Here is a 15610-nt window from a genome sequence, read left to right as displayed (position 1 = left end):
CACTGCAGTTACTTATGTTCATTTGTAATTTTAGCAACCTTCCATCGTATTTTGGTCAGTGTGCCTAGCTGAGAAGTGGTCGGTTTGGGCAGTAAAGGGACCAAACTTGACAAGTGGTCTATTAACGAACTGATTTGAAAACGAATCCACTCACACATGGAAAAAATTGTGTATTATATAATAAAAATAGTGTTTAGAAAAACTTATCCTATAAAGAGTAAATATTCCATGCAAGAACCCTCTTGCATCTCATGAAAGGTAAGGTCGCTAAGGGGATAAACTACAGTGAAGCAGACACACTGATAATTTTACAGCTTGTAGACCGGTAGCTACACTACGTTACTAGTACCAGCCGACGTAGGGCAAAATCAGTCTTGGTTCCGGAGAAAAATAGCGACACGCGAGGCAATAATGTCACCATGACTTTTCTTAGAACAGATAATGAAGGAAGGCCAACTTACATTTTTAGCTCTTATTGAGTTACAGACACTTTGAAATTCTGAAAGTGATGTGTGTAAAATACAGGCAGCGAAAGGTTTTGTACAACTTTTACAGAAACCGGGATCGAAGGACATGAAGAGAGTAAGATAGGGTTGTACTCTAGTCCCGATCTTGTTCAATTTCTAGACTGAGCTAGTGCTAACGAAAACTGAGGTGGAAGTGGAACAACACACTAAAGCTCTGAGAGAAAACTAAAAAGTTGAGGTTTGCCGATGACATCAGTAATTCCGTCGGAGACGGTGAGGGATTGGATAGGATGGATATTGTCTTGTTAGCTGAAAGTCAACAGAAGTAGAACAAGTATGTCAGACAGAAATCGGAATAAAGCATGAGATACTGACGAAAGTAGATCAATGAAAACCTTGAATAAGTTTTGCTGTTTCAGGAGCAGAACAACTGCTGATGGCCGTAGCTCAGACGGAGTAAAAGTAGGATGCGTAACAAGTACAGTGTCTCACGCAAACACAAATTTGTTACTGCAAAATATGAATTTAACTGTTATAAATCCTTTTTTGACGGTGTATTTGTGGGATATAGCCTTAAACATAAGTAAAGTGTGGATAATAATCATCACAGACAAGAAGGGAACTGTAACGTTCGAAATGTGTTGCTGAAGAAGAATGCTGAAGATTAACGGGTATATCGACCAACTGTTATCGATTAAAACGAATCGCGTAGGTAAGTGTTTCCCACTTTGACAAAACTAAGAGTCGGTTTATATAGCACATCCTCAGGCTTCAATAAATTATTATTTTGGTAGTGGAAGGAACTATGTGTGTGCGTGCGTGCACGTGCGCATGTTTGTTTGTGTGTGTGTGTGTGTGTGTGTGTGTGTGTGTGTTTTGGGGGCGGAGGGGGAGAGACTAACAATGTAGTGTCTGTAACAACACCACCATCGGTTGTAAATGCGTGGGGGGGGGGGGGGGGTTAGAAACGGGCTGAAAAGCTGTTGCAGGGCAAGCTATGCTGAGAAATAACTGTTAAGTAAAAAATTCGGAACATTGCGCCGAGTTAATTTACATTGAAGTTAGCCAATTAGGCAGTTGCGTCCGGAAATCCAAGCTGCCCGCCATATACAGTTAGTGTCTGATCTTCTCATAGTGTACGATAGCGCACAAGACTGCTCAGTCTTCGTTCGGGTTCGACCCTTACTACCGCCCCTTTTCCAATTTTTGTTTCGCTCTCTTGTACGGTTTTAGGTAACTAAACGATGAACAAATTTGGCGACACTGTCTCTGGCGGACCGCTTGATACAAGGACTGTTCAAATAATTACGGAACACTCGTAATTTCGCACCAGTGGTATGTTGTTGCGATTGGCATCCTTGCGCACGCCTGTGCTTACTGTGCATGTGCCAGAAGTTCCATTGTTGTATGCCGGTTAATTATTGTTCAGTGCTGCACCGAGCAGAGCGTTGTATCGCACAGTTTCCGAATGTAGATATAGGAGAGTTAGGGGAGCAACGCGTCTGAATTAAATTTTGTGTGAAACTCAAGAAAACCGGCCGTACTCCGTGTTAAGAATGGGTCACACGGTTTAAAAATGGCGCACAACTACCTGATTGGCCAGCTCCAATACTAATAAACCGGAAACGTCGCTACATATCGTTTTTTTTTTTCTTAGCAATTATTTCTCAGAAGAATGCACCCTGTGAGACCCTTCACTTTTCAAAATTTCTCAGCAATAATTTTGTGTGATTAAAGGAGCACATAGGCTTCGAAACCGATCACATACAATAATGTCACACCAGTAACTATAGCTGAAGGACAAGTTATTAGTTCTCTACGATAAGGAGCTCAAATTGCACATAGTCCACTAAAATGAATGAAAGACGAACGAGTCAGTCACTTCTTCTCGTGAGACAGTAACTGCGGAAGCGTTCGTCGTCCACCTTCAGTGAGCTCGATTTATCAGGATACCAGGTAGTATCGCTTCGATTATCGATCATACAGTTTTCCAGTCAGTGTTGACTCTTTCTTCTGACGTGTTATATTCTTACTATTCTTATGTGCGCATCAAGAACTAATATTCATTAAGGAACAAAATTAGTAAACTGTCACCAAACGCCAGTTAGAAGTTGCCTATCTGGTAGCTTCTAGGGAGAAAAACTGATTTAACTATATAATTAGTGATAGAAATTAACGGTTTAAATGCAGTCACAATCTAATAATTAATAGGCCTAATCTTATGTTAAAGGTTTAACACAATGAGTCTAGTATTTAAGTTAGAAGCTGTGTATACGTTTTGAGGCAGCTTGTCTCACTCGCGTAACTTGTCAAGACCATATACAGTGTACCAGTGATTCAGAATTCGATCGCTTGGCGACTTAATGACAAACTCTACAAATAATTTCAAACATTTTGGAAACTTTTTCTCAGTGAAGGCCCTATGAAATAAAAAGTCTGTCGCTTACTTTATGTTCACTGTTCGTGCCATAATGCTTTAGTACGAGGCATAATGTTTTAATTTATTATTTCTTTCCTACTAAATCTACTCTCAATACAATGTGCAACCAGTTTCAGCATATAGCACTGGATGTACCTGCGAAATTATGTGATTTGGAACACATATCTACATTAAATATACATCCATACTGACGGTGTGTGGCGGAGAGTACCTCTATCAGTTATCACATCTATTCCAGTCTCGTATTGTTCGTGGAAAGAAAGATTGTTTGTATGCCTCTGTGTGGGCTCTAATCTCTCTTATTTATTCTCATGGTCTCTTCCCGAGATATAACTAGGAGGGAGCAATATACTGCTTGACTCCGCGGGTGAAGGTATGTTCTCGAAACTTCAACAAAAGCCCGTACCGAGCTACTGTGCGTCTCTCTTGCAGAGTCTTCCACTGGAGTTCATCTGTCATCTCCGTAACGCTTTCGCGATTACTAAATGATCCTGCAACGAAGCCCGCTGCTCTCCTTTGGATCTTCTCTATCTCTTCTATCAATCCTAACTGATACGGTTCCCACACCGGTGAGCAGTATTCAAGCAGTGGGTGAACAAGTGTACTGTAACCTACTTCCTTTGTGTTCGTACTGCATTTCCTTAGGATTCTTCCAATGAATCTCAGTCTGGCATCTGCTTTACCGACGATTAATTTTATATGGTCATTCCATTTTAAATCACTCCTAATCCCTACTCCCAGATAATTTATGGAATTAACTGCTTCCAGTTACTGACCGGCTATATTATATCTAAATGATAAAAGATCTTTCTTTCTATGTATTCGCAGCACATTACACTTGTCTACATTGAGAATCAATTGCCATTCCCTGCACCATGCGTCAATTCGTTGCAGATCCTCCTGCAATTGAGTACAATTTTCCACTGTTACAACCTCTCGATATACCACTGTATCATCCGCATAAAGCCTCAATGAGCTTCCGATGTTATCCAGAAGGTCATTTATATATTTTGTGGATAGCAACGGTCCTACGAGACTCCCCTGCGACACACCTGAAATCACTTTTACTTCGGAAGACTTCTCTGCCTTGAGAATGACATGCTGCGTTCTGTCACCTAGGAACTCTTCAATCCACTCACACAATTGGTCTGATAATCCATATTCTCTTACTTTGTCCATTAAACGACTGTGGGGAACTATATAAAACGCCTTGCGGAAGTCAAGAAACACGGCATCTACCTGGGAACATGTGTCTATGGCCCTCTGAGTCTCGTGGACGAATAGCGCGATCTGGGTTTCACACGATCCTATTTTTCGAAACCCCATCTCCTACAGAGGAGATTTCTAGTCTTCAGAAAAGTCATTATACTCGAACATAATGCGTGTACCAAAATTCTACAACTGATCGGCGTTAGAGATATAGGTCTATAGTTCTGCACATCAGTTCGACGTCCCTTCTTGGAAACGGGGATGACCTGTGCCCTTTTCCAATCCTTTGGAACGCTACGCTCTTCTAGAGACCTACGGTACACCACTGCAAGAAGGGGGGCAAGTTCCTTTGCGCACTCTGTGTAAAATCGAACTGGTATCCCACCAGGTCCAGCAGACTTTCCTCTTTTGAGCGATTTAAATAGTTTTTCTATCCCTCTGTCGTCTATTTCGATATCTCCCATTTTGTCAGCTGTGCAACAATCTAGAGAAGGGACTGCAGTGCAGTCATAAACATTGAGATGCACGAAGAAGTAGCTTTTGTTAGAACGGAGTGCCAGTTACCAAGACTGCACTCTTACTGGCAACTCCTGTGTTACAACGACGAAACAATACCTCCGCCCACCGCCGTCTCTAACTCGTCAGCACTCCACTGCCGTGCTGAGAACCTAGTATCAGTTCCTGGCAGCGCCAGTTATTTTTTCTTCTTGGAAGGACCGAAACGCTGTATACTCAGCCAGCAGGTTGGTAGCTGAAGAGCTACAAGTAGACAAGTAGCGGCTCCGTACTAGGAAGCTCTCAACGTCCCTGGCATACCGCATCCGAATCTAAAGCTAGAAATACACTCTACAAACCACGATGTAGTTCCTGTCAGAGAGTACATCAGCCAGTCATTCCTCTTCCTGATCCACTCGCCAATGGAGCGACGGAACATGACTGTCTGTGTGCTTCCATTCCAGCCATGACGTGTTATCCTGTCTACACGGTCGTTACGCGAGGTGTGTGTTGGTGGCAGCAGAATCGTCATGCAGCAGAATCGTCATGCTGGTCGCCGGTTCTCTAAACCTCGTCAACTGTGTCTCGCGAAAAGGGTGTTTACCTCCGACCAGTGGTTCCCATTTGTTCTCTCCGAGCATTTTCGTAACACTCGCGTGCTGATCGGACCTACCGCTAACAAATATAGTACGACGCCTCTGAATTGCTTCCATGTCTTCCGTTAATCCGATCTTGTGGCGATCCCAAACAGCCGAAGAGTATTCAGTAATGGGTCACACAAGTGCTGTGTCAACGGTCTCCTTTACAGACGTCCCACAATTGCTAGAAGTCTCCCAATAAACCGAAGTCGCTGTCCCTCCAACCGACCTTACGTGCTCGTTTCCATGTCATGAAGCGGTTCAGGCAAGAGTTTTGAGCAGAACTGTACGAAAAATTCATTTCATTTTTTACGAGGCCTACCTTTTCTGAACAGGAGCGCTATTCTTCTTGATCAACTGTCTTTCACATTGGCTAAAATTAATCTTACTTGCTTTCGTAATATTGATCCCATGTGCTTGCTTGTAGTGTTAGAAGAAGGAGACATTTCAATGCACTAACGTAAGTCTAGGTGCCGTGAAGCGTTCATGTTATTCTCCAAAGGAATAAGTTTCTCGTTTTCTCCGGTTATCGTAGACTGAAACTGTTGTGTGACTTTATAAAGAAATTTTGGAGCCCAATACTCTGTCCAGACTGTTGTGCTGGGAAATTACGCCTTACTAGGGACAGGGAAAAAATCATTTTTATGACCAAATTCGGTGTTATTTTTTGCCCAATTGGATGTTATTCTTCGCCAAATTCTGTGTTATTGTTTGCCAAATTCGGTGATGTTTACTGCCAAATTAAATACTAGTTCGGTGCCTTTTGGCAGTTTCAGTGTTATTTTTTGCCATGTAGATGATCTTTTTCCTTTAACAATTTATTTTTTGCTGATTTCGGTGTTATTTTTCCCATTGTCAGTGTTACTTCTTTGCCAAATTCGGCTTTGTATTTTTTTACCAAATTCGACTTTATCTCTTTGCCAAATTCGGTGTCATTTTTTGACAAATCGGTGCTATTTTTTGTCTGTTTCGGAGGTACAATTTTTCCATACTCATTGTTTCTTTTGCAAATTAGCTGTATTTTTCCTAATTTGGCGTTTTCTTGCCAATGTCGCTATGATTGTTTTGTCAATTTCGGTGCTATTTTGACGTCACATCGTAGTGTACGTGGGAAGTAAACTGTCATTTTAAGATCAAACACGAACATGAATCTTGAGGAAAAAAGAAGGCAAAAATATTTTAACATTCAATAACTGTCAGTTACGGATATTGGTAAGTTGTCATCAGGTTTACAATATTTTTATAAGGTAAAATGACAAACGACGCGATATTTCGTAAAAGTCGCCGTTTTCGCATTACTTCTTTAAAAACGGCAAGTTGCGCATTATTTTTCGCGTTATCGTTTCCGTGAAATTTTGCTTCCCCCACGCATAACATTTTTCTGTAATTCCTACCGGCCACGGTTGACCACCATAATGGAGGATTACCACGTTCTGCGCTTGCCTTCGAACGGCACTCCACCAAATAATTTTGAATTTTCTAGAGTTTACTGGCATTTTTTCACTAGCATCTTGCTCATATTATGAAAAGTGAAAGAAACCGGAAACGTTTCTCAGTCAAAGGAATACTCTATGACATTACGCGGCTGTGGAGCGTGGAGGAAGAGCGGTCGAATGAAATCGCCAGTTTTCTCATAGCAAACGTCCGCTGTCTCTCCAGATGTAGTGTTATGCACACAGTATCATTACACGATGTAATTACAAAGTTTCCTGAGGAACTATTTTATGGTCGCACATTCTACACTCCCAAATTTGTGAGACTTTTCTGATCAGATCGACAACCAATGCGTGGCTCGTGCGACAAGGTTGACTAGTTACACCTCTCACAGTAGTTATTTAAGTCATTTGGCCCCCCTAGAAAAGCTTCAAATTGTCCATTGGAAATGATATGCAGACGGAAGTCTGCTGTTAATCTCCTTGCAAGCAGGGAAAGTAAGTCTCTGAATAATAATTAAGATAACTATAGGCAAACAAGCAAACATATTCCTCTCTAAGGGAGCAAAACAGTTTATTTCTGCTGTAGAGGACTTAAATACGTCAGCTCATTTGACCGTATCATTGTGCAGATTGTTCTGAGCTCCAAACATTGGCACATGGTTGACTCCAAAATGTGCTCAAGCCTAGGTTGTCATAACACTTATCTTCGAAACATCCACGCTGAGAAAACCTTCTCTCCCCAGTCCCCTGAACTATGATTGCCAACTAAATATATAGTGTTTTAGGACTGATTTTACAAGATTTCCAATTTACAACTTTTCCTGCAATCATCTAAGCTTCAATCCTTTAAAACAAACGCCGTCCCCATCACTGCTTTAATTTTTGTCTTCCAGCCTAAAAATTGGGCATACTTGTTCGTTTTTGTCCCTCATCTGTTCGTTGCATCCCTGTGCCAAGCGCTGCCTTCTAGGCTTATATCTCAAAACTTGTGCTGCCCCACTAATATTACCAATAGATTCCGTTGGTCAGTTGGGAGCACACAATGACGGATAAATATTCTCTAAACGTCAACGGCGCAAGACTTCTGGGAAATCGAAGTGCGCCTGTAAAGCTGTGACTTACTTATAACCATCTGTTGCGGTAAGCAAGTGTCTTTTCTCATCTCTCTGACAGGAAAATCGTGCTTATTTTGCGGCTGTCTCCTGTATTGCCATTATTGTTCCTTTCAGATTACGCTGTTACAATAGCTCCCTACTTAGCAATCATATACAACCGCTCGCTCACCGATAGATCTGTACCTGCAGACTGGAAAATTGCGCAGGTCGCACCAGTGTTTAAGAAGGGTAGTAGGAGTAATCCATCGAACTACAGACCTATATCATTGACGTCGGTTTGCAGTAGGGTTTTGGAGCATATACTGTATTCAAACATTATGAATCACCTCGAACGGAACGATCTATTGATACGTAATCAGCATGCTTTCAGAAAACATCGTTCTTGTGCAACGCAGCTAGCTCTTTATTCGCACGAAGTAATGGCCGCTATCGACAGGGGATCTCAAGTTGATTCCGTATTTCTAGATTTCCTGAAAGCTGTCGTGTGACCCTCTGCAGTTGACATGACAGGCAACAGGTGAATGAAACGTCGTGTGACTAGGGCCTCCCGTCGGGTAGACCGTTCGCCTGGTGCAGGTCTTTCGATTTGACGCCACTTCAGCGACCTGCGCGTCAATGGGGATGAAATGATGATGATTAGGACAACACAACACCCAGTCCCTGAGCGGAGAAAATCTCCGACCCAGCCGGGAATCGAACCCGGGACCTTAGGATTGACATTCCGTCACGCTGACCACTCAGCTACCGGGGCCAGACGTAACTTCAGTTGGAAAGACCACATAGATAATGTTGTGGGGAAGGCGAGCCAAAGGTTGCGTTTCATTAGCAGGACACTTAGAAAATGCAACAAGTCTACTAAAGAGACAGCTTACACTACACTCGTTTGTCCTCTTTTAGAATATTGCTGCGCGGTGTGGGATCCTTACCAGGTGGGATTGACGGAGGACATCGAAAGGGTGCAAAAAAGGGCAGCTCGTTTTGTATTATCACGTAATAGGGGAGAGAGTATGGCAGATATGATACGCGAGTTGGGATGGAAGTCATTAAAGCAAAGACGTTTTCCGTCGCGGCGAGATCTATTTACGAAATTTCAGTCACCAACTTTCTCTTCCGAATGCGAAAATATTTTGTTGAACCCAACCTACATAGGTAGGAATGATCATCAAAATAAAATAAGAGGAATCAGAGCTCGAACAGAAAGGTTTAGGTGTTCGTTTTTCCCGCGCGCTGTCCGGGAGTGGAATGGTAGGGAGATAGTATGATTGTGGTTCGATGAACCCTCTGCCAAGCACTTAAATGTGAATTGCAGAGTAATCATGTAGATGTAGATGTAATGTGTGTAACACCACTCTTCACATTGAAGTCTGAACTGCATAATTAGGACTGGCCGTTTCTTGGAGACTATGAGATGAGACGTTACGTGGTGAATAGCTGATACCCGTATATTGCTGTGCACTCAAGTAGACAAGTAAACAATAGCCATAATTCGCAGATGTTCAGAAACACGACAATTAGTAAGCTGCAGAAAGAAGTTAAATACCCTTTTATTCCAACAATAAAGAATACAAGCTACCGGTCACAAACAAGGGGACTGTATGGACTATCATAACCCTCAAAATACGAGGGACTTTTTAGACACTACCGGCCATTAAAGTTGCTACAACACGAAGATGAAGTGCTACAGACGCCATGCTGGATCGCAGCGCCCTCGTATCACTAGCAGTCGAGATGACAGACATCTTATCCGCATGGCTGTAACGGATCGTGCTGCCACGTCTCGATCCCTGAGTCAACAGATGGGGACGTTTGCAAGGCAACAACGATCTGCACGAACAGTTCGACGACGTTTGCAGCAGGACGGACTATCAGCTCGAAGACCATGGCTGCGGTTACCCTTGACGCTGCATCACAGACAGGAGCGCCTGCGCCGGGCGATGTGGCCGTGCGGTTAAAGGCGCTGCAGTCTGGAACCGCAAGACCGCTACGGTCGCAGGTTCGAATCCTGCCTCGGGCATGGATGTTTGTGATGTCCTTAGGTTAGTTAGGCTTAACTAGTTCTAAGTTCTAGGGGACTAATGACCTCGGCAGTTGAGTCCCATAGTGCTCAGAGCCATTTGAACCATTTTTACCAAGGAGCGCCTGCGATGGTGTACTCAACGATAAACCTGGGTTCTTTTTACAGCATCATGATGGTCGCATCCGTGTTTGGTGTCATCGCGGTGAACGCACGTTGGAAGCGTGTATTCGTCGCCGCACATACTGGCGTATCACCCGTGGGCATGGGGTGCCATTGGTTACACGTCTCGGTCACCTCTTGTTCGCATAGATGGCACTTTGATCAGCGGACGTTACATTTCAGATGTGTTACGACCCGTGGCTCTACCCTTCATTCGATCCCAGCGAAACCCTACATTTCAGCAGGATAATGCATGACCGCATGTTGCAGGTCCTGTACGGGCCTTTCTGGATACAGAAAATGTTCGACTGCTGCCCTGGCCAGCACGTTCTCCATATCTCTCACTAATTGAAAACGTCTGGTCAATGGTGACCCAACAACTGGCTCGTCAAAATACGCCAGTCACTACTCTTGATGAACTGTGGTATCGTGTTGAAGCTGCATGGGCAGCTGTACCTGTACACGCTGTTTGACTCAATGACGCGGTGTATCAAGGCCGTTATTAAGGCCAGAGGTGGTTGTTCTGGGTACTGATTTCTCAGGATCTATGCACCCAAATTGCGTGAAAATGTTATGTCAGTTCTAGTATAATATATTTGTCCAATGAATACCCTTTTATCATCTTCATTTCTTCTTGGTGTAGCAATTTTAATGGTCAGTAGTGTAATTAAAGTAACAATTTCTTTCTCTGCAAATTTCGGTAGAAAAAATGCGGAATTTGTTGTGGGACATCGTGGAATATTTCCGCTTCAGCCCATATAGTTTCATCAAGCTCCAATCGGTGGTGGCGCTTTACGTAGCTCTGTATCTGAGGTGCATTCGAAGCAGAGGGTGCCATTGAGTTCCTTTTGACGGAACGAGGGCATCGCAGATATTCATAGGTGCTCTACGGAGACCTGGCAGTGAACAAAAGCACGGTGAGTCGTTGTGCGAGATGTCTGCCATCGCAAGATATGTCCGATCCCCCCGCGTGCCGGCAAGCCGCACACAGATGTGCTGCCATCAGGAAACTGAAGAAACGACAGTAGCTTTTTCGTTGTCACTTGGAAAGTAACTTCTCCTTTTCCATGATAACGCAAGGCACCACACAAATCTGCACACCCGAGAGTGGCTTACAAATCTTCCACCCTACAGCCCGGATCTCATAGCATCCGGCATCCATTTATTTGGCTCAATGAAGGATGCACTTCACGGGAAACGGTACATGGATGGTGGGAGTTAACGGATGCAGCAAGACGTTGGTCCCGACGCTGACCAGTAGGGTGGTACGAAGCGGGCATACAGGCCCCTCCAGTAACGTGGCGTAAGGTCGTCGCATTGAACGGATATTGTGTTCGAATATAGTGTTTTGTAGCTAAAAGAGTGGGGAATAATGTGGTGTATGGGAATACTGAATAAAACCAAACTGCTTTCAGAACAAAAATATGTTGTGTTACTTACAGAACACCACCCATTAATACGTCTGACGTTGCATCGAGGCGGTAGAGGATTGCTAACAAAAATTGTAAAAAACAAAAATTTCCACAGGCTAGGATTTAGTGATACGGATGAGTGCCCCTTATGGGCAATAGTTGAATCCTTTCCTCACCGTTTCACTTACTGTGGTCATTTACGCGCCTGGAGATGGGTTGTGAATAGACTTGCGCTGCTCAGCCGAGCGGTCTCAGGCGCTGCAGTCAGAGACTGTGCGGCTGGTCCCGATGGAGGTTCGAGTCCTCCCTCGAGCATGGGTGTGTCCTTAGGATAATTTAGGTAAAGTAGTGTGTAAGCTTAGGGACTGATGACCTTAGCAGTTAAGTCGAATAAAATTTCACACACTTTTTTTTTTTTTTTTTTTTTTTTTGTCCTGCTCACGAGGAGCACTGGCACCAAGAACGCGAGAGATGTCCTAGTTCGGCCTGCAGCCAACTCGTTTCCTGTCACGAAAAGAACTATGTAATGCGGTTACTCAGTTATATTGTGAACAGCAGAGGGCATGATAATTTTATCAACTTCATTACTTACATAAAAATGGTTTATTGGAAAACAGTAAGGTCTGTAACACAACAAACGTATTTGGGAAAATCATAGGAATAATTTTTGACAAATACAGTGGAGGAGTGGAGCAAGACAAGGAAGAGAACAATACACTTAAGACGAAAAAACTGAAAAAAATATGAGTTTCACTGCTCAAGAACGTTTTACTTCCAGTTACATTTCTCTTATTTAAGTTATTTTTGACATGCTTCTTATTTCGAATCTTCATGTACATAATTTGTAACCTCCCCACCGTAATTTTTAAAGAAAATATAGCAATACTTAATAGAAATGGGAGCCAAGTGTAACCTCCCCACAAAAATTTTAAAAGAAAAGACGATGCTAATTAGAAATGCTGATGGACATTGCTCTAAGCGTAACCTGCCCACAATGAAATGTACTGACAATGGCAACAAAAATGTGAAATACGCAATCTGACTCAAATATAAATCCTTCAAAAAATTTGAAGTCCGTTCAGTGACAAGAAAATTCAATTAAACCGAAATATCGGTCTTTGGCCCTGTGTAAAACAATCAGAATTAAAGTCTTATATCAGAATAAATCAATGTCACATATCTGCTGTTGTTGTTGCGCACCGCTTGGGGGAACTGCATTGCAAATAATAATATTCTCTTTTTTTGTGATTTTACTGGAATTTTTCTTCAAAAGAAGTGGAATGAAATGGGAAGTGCAACGAAATCTTGAGTTCAATAAAAAATTAAATTTTTGAGAAAATGCTTTTGAAATAAAAAATTATTATTGGGAGACTTGTTGGAGAATAATTACAATAAATAAAATTTTTCATTATCTAATGATTATATTAATTAACAGTATACCTTATTCCTCATCTTGACCAGTGTTGCCGACCGCCTACATCACACAACCGCACTGGGCTGCTACTACTGACCGACCGCTCTGCATGACGACTACAGACTCGCAACGACTGACTGACAGACTCGCAACGACTGACTGACAGACTCGCAACGACTGACTGAGAACCGCTCGCAACACTCGCGCGGTCAAGCGCATACTCTCTGGTCACAGATGCTACAATGCCTCGCCATCGCTGCTGCGTTACATACGTGTTTCATAACCCTCCACTGGGGGGGCAAAAATTTGGCAGCGATGGTGAGTCATTTGGACTTGCCAAGCGCGGCAAAATTTTTCTTTAATTAACAAAATTCTACAACTTACAGAATATTTAAATGTTGTGCACACGCACTAAGTACAAAATATACCAGACAAAGACAAAATGTGAATACAAAACATAGTAGCAAATCAGAAAAATGTATATACAAAATTTTTGACAGATAACAAAGTGCACAGGCACTGAAAAAATTCTTTAGCATATGCAGAACAAATAAACAGACTGGCAAGAATAATTAGATGTAGTACATAAAGTAAATGTTGTGCACACGCACTAAGTACAAAATATATCAGACAAAGACAAAATGTGAGTACAAAACATAGTAGCAAATCAGAAAAGTATATACAAATTATTTGACAGATAATAAAGTGCACAGGCACTGAAAAAATTCTTTAGCATATTCAGAACAAATGAACAGACTGGCAAAAATATTATATTGACAAGTGACATAAGTGTATTCGCATTGGAGTTCAGCGAATCGAAAAATGTATAACCTATGAACTATGTGGCAAGAATCAGGATAGGAAAGGGAAGGATTGCATCATGGTTGTAGCACTTTAGATTGCACACAGCTGCTCTGAAAGTCCATATCTTCCACAGAAGTACAACACCAAGTGACACAACTTGAAGTTCTTTTCCCATCAGAATTTATCAGTGTAGCCAAGACACTGAACCGTCGTAGTAATGTTCCATGTTTTCATTTTGGCAGTACATTAGGTACACCAAACAGTGGGACCATAATAATGTCTTCATCGCTCATGGTGGTGGACAGCATGTCGTGTCAACACCACACTCTTACAAGGCACACCAACGTAGAATTAGTGCAAAGCCAAAGATAGTGCTCCATGATCACTAGGATAAACAGGACAAATGGACATTGCAGTAATTCAGGGTAGTCAGCTTATGAGGTGAAGGACATTATGTCACATAATATTGACAATTACAGTCTTCATTGATAGTTTGTGGCATTCATAGCCCAGTTATTGAACATTTCTGTACCAAGTATGTAGTATTACAGAAAAATGTTCATTAATTGTTGTACATAGAATCAGTAGCCTTCTTTTCCTGGTTACAAAGCATTATGAAATAATCGCATTCTTTTCAGTTACAGAGTATAATTAAGAATCATTAACCTTCTCCTAATTACAGTTAATTAATCATTTGTCATTCCAATAATCATTAGCCTTTTCCTAATTACAGTTAATTAATCATTTGTCGTTAATTAATCATTTGTCTAATTACAGTTAATTAATCATTTGACTAATTACAGTTAATTAAGCATTTGTCTAATTACAGTTAATTAATTAATCATTTGTCATTTCAATATAGTAAGAATCATTAGTATTCTCCTAATTACAAAGCATTAGTAAACAGTACCATAGCTAATTAATTGTGTCATTCCAATGTAGTAAGAATTATTACCCTTCTCCTAATTACAAAGCATTATTAAACAGTAATTAAGATTCATTAGCCTTCTAATTACAAAACATCCTAATGACAGTTAATTAATCATTTGTCATTCCAATCTATTAAGAATCATTAGCCTTCTTCTAATTACAAAGCATTATTAAACAGTCACATTCTTTTCTGGTTACAAAGTATCAACATTGGAAACAAGAGCTAATCAATGGCATAATTAATCACAATTCGTGGAGTGACATTAATTATTGGCACTCAGTGGCCAGCAAGTATTGAATAAAATCATCATTCAGTATTATTCAGATTATTACGAAGTCATTATTAAAAATCAGTTAATTACAGTCATAGCATTAATAATCATGGGCATTACAAGTACTCATTACAATAAACAGTGTTCCTCATTCAGTAGTATTCAGATCATTACAAAGGCATTATTAAAATCAGTTAATTACAGTCAAAGCATTAGTAATCACAAGCATTATAAGTAGTATCATTACAACAAACAGTGGCAGTTATTAGCTAGTGACAAAGCATTATTTTGAATATAGCCTCATTAAGAGGTCATTAATCAAGTGACATGCTATTCAGAGTTGATCAGTATTATTCAGAATTATCATAAACTAGTGACATTATGTGGGACTGGTAATACATTTTTTTTGTTAGCAATGCATTGCGTTGGGATCGATAATTAATTGCTGAGGCATAATACTTTTTGCTTTTGACCTATTGCAGCAAATGAGGATAGGTAATGTCATTCGTCATGAGTCAGCTGTAGCAAGATTATGTAACAAGGCAGTATGTGTGATCACATTTATAAATGATAAACACACATGGGTAAAATACAAAAAAAATGCAAGTACTAGAACAGGTATAATAAGTAGCAAGTATCATGAAAAGCTTCTCCTGGAAAAAATACAAAATGGATTATTGACCTGAAAGAAGAAACGCACACTATGCTGAAAAGTAGTGAACTTCGAATTAACAGGCAGTGAAGTGTGTATAAAAATGTATTCCATAGCTGTCCTTTCCAAAACTTTCAGTCATCCTACTAT

The sequence above is a fragment of the Schistocerca americana genome, chromosome 4 (genome assembly GCF_021461395.2).
Source record: "Schistocerca americana isolate TAMUIC-IGC-003095 chromosome 4, iqSchAmer2.1, whole genome shotgun sequence".
Lineage (NCBI taxonomy): Eukaryota > Metazoa > Arthropoda > Insecta > Orthoptera > Acrididae > Schistocerca > Schistocerca americana.
The sequence above is the reverse complement of the archived record's forward strand: the minus strand, read 5'-3'. Positions refer to the sequence as shown.